We start from the raw sequence: 8,752 nt of genomic DNA on the forward strand, positions 1-8,752 counted from the left end.
GCGAATAGCTACTTTGGGTCGATTCATTTCAAGGTCGTCAGATCAAAGTCACCATTTCTTTTTCTTGCTAAAAAAGAAAAGGACTTTGCATGGACCCCGAAATGCAACGAACCCTGGAGGAACTAAAGCGATACTTGTCGAGCCCGCCTTTGCTTCATACCTCGAAGGTAGACGAAAAGCTTTACCTATATTTGGCTATGTCGGAGATAGCGGTAAGTGGGGTACTAGTTCGAGAAGAGCAAGGTACCGCAATTTCCTGTTTATTACGTGAGCCGAACTCTAGGAGATGCAGAAACAAGGTACCCTCACTTAGAGAAATTAGCACTTGCATTAATAAGTGCATCTCGAAAGCTAGAACCATACTTCCAATGTAATCCTATATGTGTATTAACCATGTATCCTCTTCGAAATGTTTTGCATAAGCCCGAGCTATCGGGCCGATTGGCCAAATGGGTTGTCGAGCTTAGCGGGTACGATATCGAATATCAACCCCGAACGGCCATCAAGTCTCAAATCTTAGCTGACTTCGTGGCCGGTTTTATGCCGACCCTCGTACCCGATGTGGATAAAGAACTCCTGCTAAATTCGGGTACATCATCGGGGGTATGGACCCTTTTCACAGACGGAGCCTCGAATGTGAAGGGGTCCGGGCTCAGCAGTGTCTTGAAGCCACCCACGGGTGGTACCATTAGACAATCCATTAAATCTTCTAGACTCACTAACAATGAGGCCGAGTATGAGGCCATGATTGCAAGTCTCGAGCTAGATAAAAGCTTGGGAGCAGAAGTCATCGAAGCCAAGTACGATTCTTTATTGGTGGTGAACCAAGTAAACAAAAGTTTCGAGGTTTGAGAGGATAGAATACAACGGTACTTGGATAAGCTACAGGTAACTTTGCACCGCTTTAAGGAGTGGACTTTGGATCATGTGCCTCGAGAGCAAAATAGCGAGGCCAATGCACTTGCTAATTTGGGATCCTCAGTCGAAGAAGATGACATCGTCCCGGGGACTGTCGTCCAATTATCGTGGTCTGTGGTTGAAGAGGGTCATGCCGAGATAAATTCAACGAGTTTAACGTGGGACTGGTGGAATAAGTATATCGACTATTTGAAGAGTGGAAAACTCCCGTCACACCACAAAGAATCGAGGGCCCTACAAGCCAAGGCTGCTAGGTTTGCATTAGATGAAGATGGAACATTGTACCGAAGAATATTAGATGGACCGTTGGTGGTATGCTTAGGGATAGGGGACAGCGATTATGTTCTGCGAGAAATCCATGAAGGCACTTGTGGGAACCATTCCGGTGCCGAATCTTTGGTCCGCAAAATTACCAGAGCAGGTTACTACTGGGATAGCATGGAAAAAGATGCTAAGGAATTTGTAAAACAATGTGATAAGTGTCAACGATTTGCACCAATGATCCACCAGCCCGGAGGACAACTTCATTCGGTCCTATCCCCGTGGCATTTCATGAAATGGGGAATGGATATAGTCGGCCCCATACCAACGGCCCCAGGTAAAGCTAAATTTATTTTGTTTATGACTAATTATTTTTCTAAGTGGGTGGAAGCAGAGGCCTTTGAGAAGGTCCGAGAAAAAGAAGTTATTGACTTTATCTAGGATCACATCATATGCCGAGTCGGGATACCTGCCGAAATTGTATGTGATAATGGAAAGCAATTCATCGGCAGGAAGGTAACGGAGTTCCTCGAAGCACATAAAATAAAGAGGATTCTATCGACACCGTACCATCCGACTGGAAATGGACAGGCCGAGTCAACAAACAAAACTATCATTCAAAACCTAAAGAAAAGGTTAGACGATACAAAGGGAAAATGGAGAGAAGTTTTACCCGAGGTCCTTTGGGCATATCGGACAACATCCAAGTCTAGCACGGGGGCCACCCCATTTTCTCTAGTGTATGGTTCCGAGGCCCTCATCCTCGTCGAGGTCGGAAAACCCAGTGCTAGGTTTCGACATGCATCGGAGGAGACAAATCACGAGGCCATGAATGCTAGCCTCGAGTTGTTAGATGAAAAGCGAGAAGCAACGCTTGTTCGGATGGCCGCACAGAAGCAAAAGATCGTAAGATACTACAGTAGAAGGACCGACCTTCGACATTTTTGAATCGGGGAGTTAGTTCTACGAAAGGTCACCCTCAATACTCGAGACCCTAATGAAGGGAAACTAGGCCCAAATTGGAAAGGACCGTACCAAGTCCTCGGAGTTGTCGGTAAAGGATCTTACAAACTTAGCACAATGGAAGGTGAACAACTGCCAAACAATTGGAACATATCATTACTCAAATGATATTATGCTAAGATATGATTTTATCCTTTAGTACATTTGAATTTAAAACTAACTTGTTACAGATTTTCGATCGAAGCTATCGAAGGCACGCGATCTCGAAGACACCCTTTTTACACGAAGGCCCTAGGTTTTAAGCATGCGTTGCACTCTTTTTCTCTTAGATCGGATTTTGTCCCAAATGGGTTTTACCAACAAGGTTTTTAGCGAGGCAATAACTATGTGCTACCTAAGGAGAACTCAACAGTATCCAAGGTTTCTTTTCAATCAACCTCAAATACTGGGGGGAATCACCCTCGGAGGTTGTATTTTCAAGGTAAATACTTCACGCCTAAGAGGGACTCGATAGAAAAACTTTGTAATGGGCCAAACGGTCAGATGAACCATGTCCATATAGAATAGTCGAGCCTCGACGGCAAATCATGTACGCATGTATCAAATTACTTGAAGAAGCATTCTGTTTATATCAAAAACACTTTGTATCTCAAAGAAGTCTACTATTATATGAGCTCTACACTTATAATCCTATGGGAAACGGCTCAAGAGCCAAAGCATAAAAGCACCCCCGAATACTCGGGGACTATCATCAATAGTCAATACATCCGAGTCACCAAAAACTCGGACTCGTAAGACCTTAAAGAGGCATCCCCTCCAAACAAAGGCCAAGGCCAATACACTCGGGGACTAACTTTTTGAACAAGTTCATAAAGTTATCGGGAAACAAGTCCAACATACTCGAAGGCTACGGCCATATTAAAGACTACGGTCATGTAAAAAGGCTACGACCTAAATAATGCGGCTGGGAGACATCCGACTTCCGCTATAAATCAAAGGCCTTCAAACACTTTGTAAAAATCGGTTAAATCAGGCTACCCTCGGCAAAAGCAAAATATAATGGGCTTCGATAAATTCAGACCTCGAATAATTTAAAGGGTTTCGATAAATTCAGTCCTCGAATAATTTAAAGGCTTTGATAACATCAACCCTCGATAAAACCTCAAGAGGTGTTCTATTATCAGTACACAAACAAGGTCTCGATACGTCGAACCTTTGAAAAATCCAACGGGTACAAAAAACATATGCTAAGGCATAACTAAATTTCACTAAGTCTTTTAGCCAAAAAGAGGGAAAAATTATACAGCCATTCTAAGGGTCGAATTGGCCCAACTTAAAGAGCCTAAGGGCCAACTTCGAAAGTCTTAAGGGCCAAAAACATATAGTTCGAGACTCCGTTCTCACTCGACTCAGACTCAAGAATCACGATATCCCGAGCTCACATCGAATCTATTTAAACTTAGCTCGAGGTCTATTATATCTATCGATAAAGACCTAAGGGTTTATTATATCCTGAGTCCAAACCAATTCTCGGACCAATCATTCAAGTTATACAATCGAAGTATTCCATAAATAAAGACAATATGAAATCCATCACAAGTCAAAAATGAGATAAAAAGTTCCTCTCGTATTTCCAAAAGATGATTACAAAAGATACTTACACAAGGGATACTTGCACGAAAACAAAATAAGGAAACCTAAACCAACTTCGGGTTCACATCTTCGGCAGCCGCATCTTCAGGAGTCGCGTCTTTGAGAGCCTCACCCTCGGGGACTTCATCCTCGTCTCCTCCACTCTCGGAGCCGCTGGCTGAATCATCCTCATCAAAAAGCAGAGCGACAGCCTCTTCTTCCAAAATCTTTGCCCTTTCAATATCGGCTGAGAGATCGAAGCCACGAGCATGTACCTCCTCAAGGGTTACCCTCTGGGACTATCGCCTAGCGTGGTCAAGTGCACTTGATAATTTAACTTCAGCCGTAGAAGAGATCTCTTTTGCCCGAGCATTAGTCACTTCAGCGTCGGCTCGATACGAGGATATAATTGCTTCGGCATCAGATTTGGCCTTGGCCAGCTCAGCAACGGACTCAGCTTTAAGCTCCTCAATTTCACGGCTCGAGCCAGGCTCTCCTCCTTCGCACTTTGAAGCTGACGTTCGAGTGAAGCCAGCTGCTCCCGAAGAGTTTCTTCTTCGGAGGCAAGAATGTCCATGCCTTGCCTCCACCCCAGGGTCTCGGTCTCCTTCATCTTGAGCTCATCGCAAAACTGCTCCACCAGCTCCCCCTTTTGTTGAAACTGCAAAGGAAAAGCGTTAGAGAACCAATCGGGCAAGTCCATGGCAAAACTTTAGGGGGAATATTACCTCTTTGGTAAGCTCAGTTCGTTGTTGGCAAGCCTTCGCCAATTCGGCTCGAAGATCACTGATCTCCTCCTCTTTCTTGACATAGAGGGTTTTAAGACTGTCCATCTCTTTCGAGATCTTCTTAAGCTCAGCTTCACATCGAGCAAGATCAGCTCGAGATTTGGAAAAAGCCCTTTTATGGAGCACCACAGCCTTCATTAAAAGGGGGAAGTTAGACTCGGGACAGCAAGAACAAAGCGCAGGCGTAATTTTGAAATACAGAAAACTCACTTGTTTGAAGAGTCGACGAGCCTCATCAAAGATGAAAGAAGCATCAGGTTTGGGGCCATCTTCAATCCCTGCGAGGCATTCTCGAAAGATGTCATGCCCTTCGTGGCTCGCCCCCACTTCAAAAAATCTCATGTTCTGAGCATCTCGGATTTGCCCCTCGGAGAACTCGGGACCAGCCAGTGAGTCATCTATATTGATTACCCCAAGTGATCAACTCGGGGCATTCTCTTCTATTCGAGGTACCTTTTTGCTGCCCGACGGCTCGGGGACTTTGCTTGAACTCCCCTCGGAAATCTCGTCGGCTCTAGAATGAACCACATCAACCACCACCAGTTTGACAGACTTTGAAGCACCTGTGTTTCCTCTTTTACGAGCTACCAACAGGCAGTCGTCATCTTCTTCTTCCTCTTGATCCCGAAGGCGTTGGGCCGTTTCCGGAGATAAGGCCACCGTATCGGCCTTGGACTTTCGAGCCGCACTTTTCTTGGGCTTCGAGAGATTTGCAGGCGACTCCCTTTTTCTTTTATTTTCTTTGGAAGGCTTCGAGATTTCTTCTTCACCAGCCGGGTCCGGCCGCATAGCAACGGCATCTCCGAGACCTGCACAAAAACAAAGTAAGTATTCCACTAAAGAAGTACAAGTAAACAAACAAGAGAACTCACCATAATTTTTAGCCTCCCATCGACCCTTGGCCAAATCTTGCCAGCAACGCTCCGAATACGAGGAAGTGGAAGCCAGTTTTCGGACCCAGCCTTCAAGGTTCGGGACCGCACCAGGAAACCAAGAAGTAGCTGCACCATCGGAAAGGGGTTAGACCAAGGGAAAAGATAAAGTTGAGAAAAAGAAGAGAAAGCAGGGTATAAAATAATCATCAACAAATATGTACTTACATTTCATGTTCCACTTCTCGGGGAACGCATCCAATCAACAGGAATCAGGTCGGAGGTCCTGACACGGACAAATCGGCTCATCCACCCTCGGTCTTTATCCTCATTGATACTGGAGAAAAGAGATTTTAAGGATCGACGTTACAGTTTTATCAAGCCACCTCGATAAAGTCGATGACTATACAGTCTGATCAAATGGTCGAGGGTGAAAGGCATCCCCTCGACCTGACTCAAAAAGAATCTGATCAAATGGACGATTCGCCAGAATGAAGGGTAGATCTGGCCAAGTGTCACTTGGTATCGTTGGCAAAAGTCAAGAATAACGGGATCTATGGGACCCTGAGCTGGAATTGCAGGGCCCAGCATGAATGGGTAGGTATACACGCTTAAGCACCCCGCTTTATATGTAGTGATATCCTCCTCGGGAGAAGGGATCACTACGTCTTTGTTTTCCCACTTGAAATCCTTCTTTACTTGCACGAGCTCGCCCTCGGTTATAAAACAGACGTATCGAGACATGGGCTCACATCGGCCTAGTGTCAATACAGGTTTCTCGATCTTGAAATCGGATGTTATTTCATACGGCGGAGGAATGCACTCCTCAATACGAGGAGGCACTACCGCGTTACTCTTGGTCGGTCGAGAAGATGGAGAAGCTTTTTCTTTCTGGGGAACCGATTTAGATGTCTTAGCCATTGTAATACAGAAATTCAAGAAAATAGAGAAGGTTGATGATGAAGTAAGAGCAAATAAAATATAAGGGAGAATTCAAAGAAGTTGAAAGAGCTAATGAGACTTTGAGAACAATATGAGAATAAAGTTTGCAAGATTGTGAAGTTGATCTATTTATAGAGGTCATTTAAGCGTACTGAGGATGCCAAAAAGCCGACCGTCAGTCGCCTCCAATTAATGACTTTGGGAACCGTAGAAAAGCAACCTTTCAGTCACTTCAGTCGTTAACGTCACGAGATTGGCATCAGGATCAAAGCGTCCAAGATTAATTCGTTTCTTATCGACCTATTTCGAGTTCGAGCAAGTGCTCACTCGACTACTAAGCCCAAGGGCTACCCGAGATTGAGAAAATTCTCACTCGGGGACTATAAAAAAGCCTAAGGGCTAACTTTGTTTCGAGTTCGAGCAAGTGCTCACTCAACTACTAAGCCCAAGGGCTACCCGAGTTTGAGAAATTTCTCATTCGGGGATTATCTACGAAGCCTAAGGGCTAACTTTATTTCAAATTTGAGACCTTGCTCTCACTCAACTCAGACTCAAGAGTCCCATTATTCCGAGCTCACATCAAATTGATTTAATCTTAGCTCGAGGATTAACAAAACCTTAAGGGGTATTATATTGATCGATTAAAAACCTAAGGGTTTATTATGTTCTGAGTCCGGTATTTGGACTAATCACTAAAATTATACAATCAAATTTTTTACAAATAAAGACGGAATGGAATCCAACACGAGCCAAAAATGAGACAAAGAGATCCTTTTATATTTTCAAGAGATGGTTACAAAATATATTTATAACATCCACGAAGGATCCTTACACAGGAACAAAGAAGCAAAATACAAAAGCCAAGAACCTAATCTACTTTTAAGGACACGTCCTCAAGAGCAGCATCTTCGGGAAACTCCTTCCCGGGGACCCCATTTTGATCCTTGCAAATGTTTGTGTGCCTGAAGAAATGTAGGGCAGAGAACCCTCAGTAAATGTAACTATATTTCCAACAGTGGAGATCGAGCGTTCTGTTGAAATTTTGGGCCATAATCCGTTTAAAAAGAGCGGCAAAAGAAAAAGACCAGAAGATGTAGCTTCACCTTCTATCACAAGAAAAAACCAATAAAGGTTGCAAGATGCACGAGCAACGATCCAAGAATGTTCATTCTTGGGACGTTGTACCGGTGTAGGATGCAAAAGTTAGTAGATGATAGTGCCACATCACTCTATGGAAAGTAAAAGGAATGAAGTGCCACACCAGGTTGAAGTTAAGAGAGATGAGCGGCAGGGTGAAGTTCGCATATTTTCTGATGAGGGAAGGATTCTGCGCCCTTCTCTCGTTGTTTCAAATCGAAGCTTTGAAAAGCAGAGCCTTTGGCATGACTGGTAAAGTTGCTGCCATGCAACCAGGAGGTCGCAGGTTCGAACCATGGAAATAGATGATTAGAGAAAGAAATAAAGAAGGGAAAGAATCAGAGTAAATGAAGATGAAATGCGTATTGTTCTTTGTTCAACAGAGTAGCCTCATTTTTATAGAAAGGCGACGACGGTTCGGCGGCGCTAGTGGCCGACCAGTGCTAGCGCGCATTTGATGTTTTGGGGAAGCGTGCTGACATGACATTTCCGATCACTTCAAAGCGCCTACGTCACATGCATGACGTCATCATAAGAGGCTCGAAAAAATCGGGTTCAAAAATCGTTTCTTATCATCTTATTCTAAGAAACGCGGGGACTATCTGTATACGGTCAAAATCATATGCCTCCGATTTATAGGCTCGAGGGTCCGTCATAGGTCCGAGTTCGGGTGAGGTCGAGTTCGAGACCAGTGGACCAGAATGGAGCTCAAAGACAGAGTACAATGTCTGGAGATAGGAGTACGAGAAATACCGGGGCCAAGTATGCTCGACCCCGAAATAGTACCATTATGAATTTGTAACAGAATAAGCTAGATTCCAGCCATGTCCCCAAAACCATGGCGCAAATCCCGAAATAGGATTGTACGATTCCGTACTAGGCGGTTAGACAGCTGTATCAAGAATATTCTTTATTGTAAATAGAAATATACCGTATTTAAGGATTCCCCTATTATATAAAGGGGACCCCAATCATTTGTAAGATCATCTAATTATTCAGAAAAGAATATACTCTCTACTTTGTATTTGTGATAGTTTTTAGAACTTGTGGGTATAAGTTATGTTTCATGTTTTTCCAAAATAAATTTGGGAAATATGTTTTATAAACTAATGTCCAAATACATTTTCATCTTCAAACCAAACTTCACCCAAATAAGATTTTTCAAAACAAATTTGAGAACAAACGCTAGCTATGTACAGTAATATTGTACCAATCCGTTACATTTTATTATTTGATTGG

Source organism: Nicotiana attenuata, chromosome 10 (genome assembly GCF_001879085.1).
Source record: "Nicotiana attenuata strain UT chromosome 10, NIATTr2, whole genome shotgun sequence".
Classification (NCBI taxonomy): Eukaryota; Viridiplantae; Streptophyta; class Magnoliopsida; order Solanales; family Solanaceae; genus Nicotiana; species Nicotiana attenuata.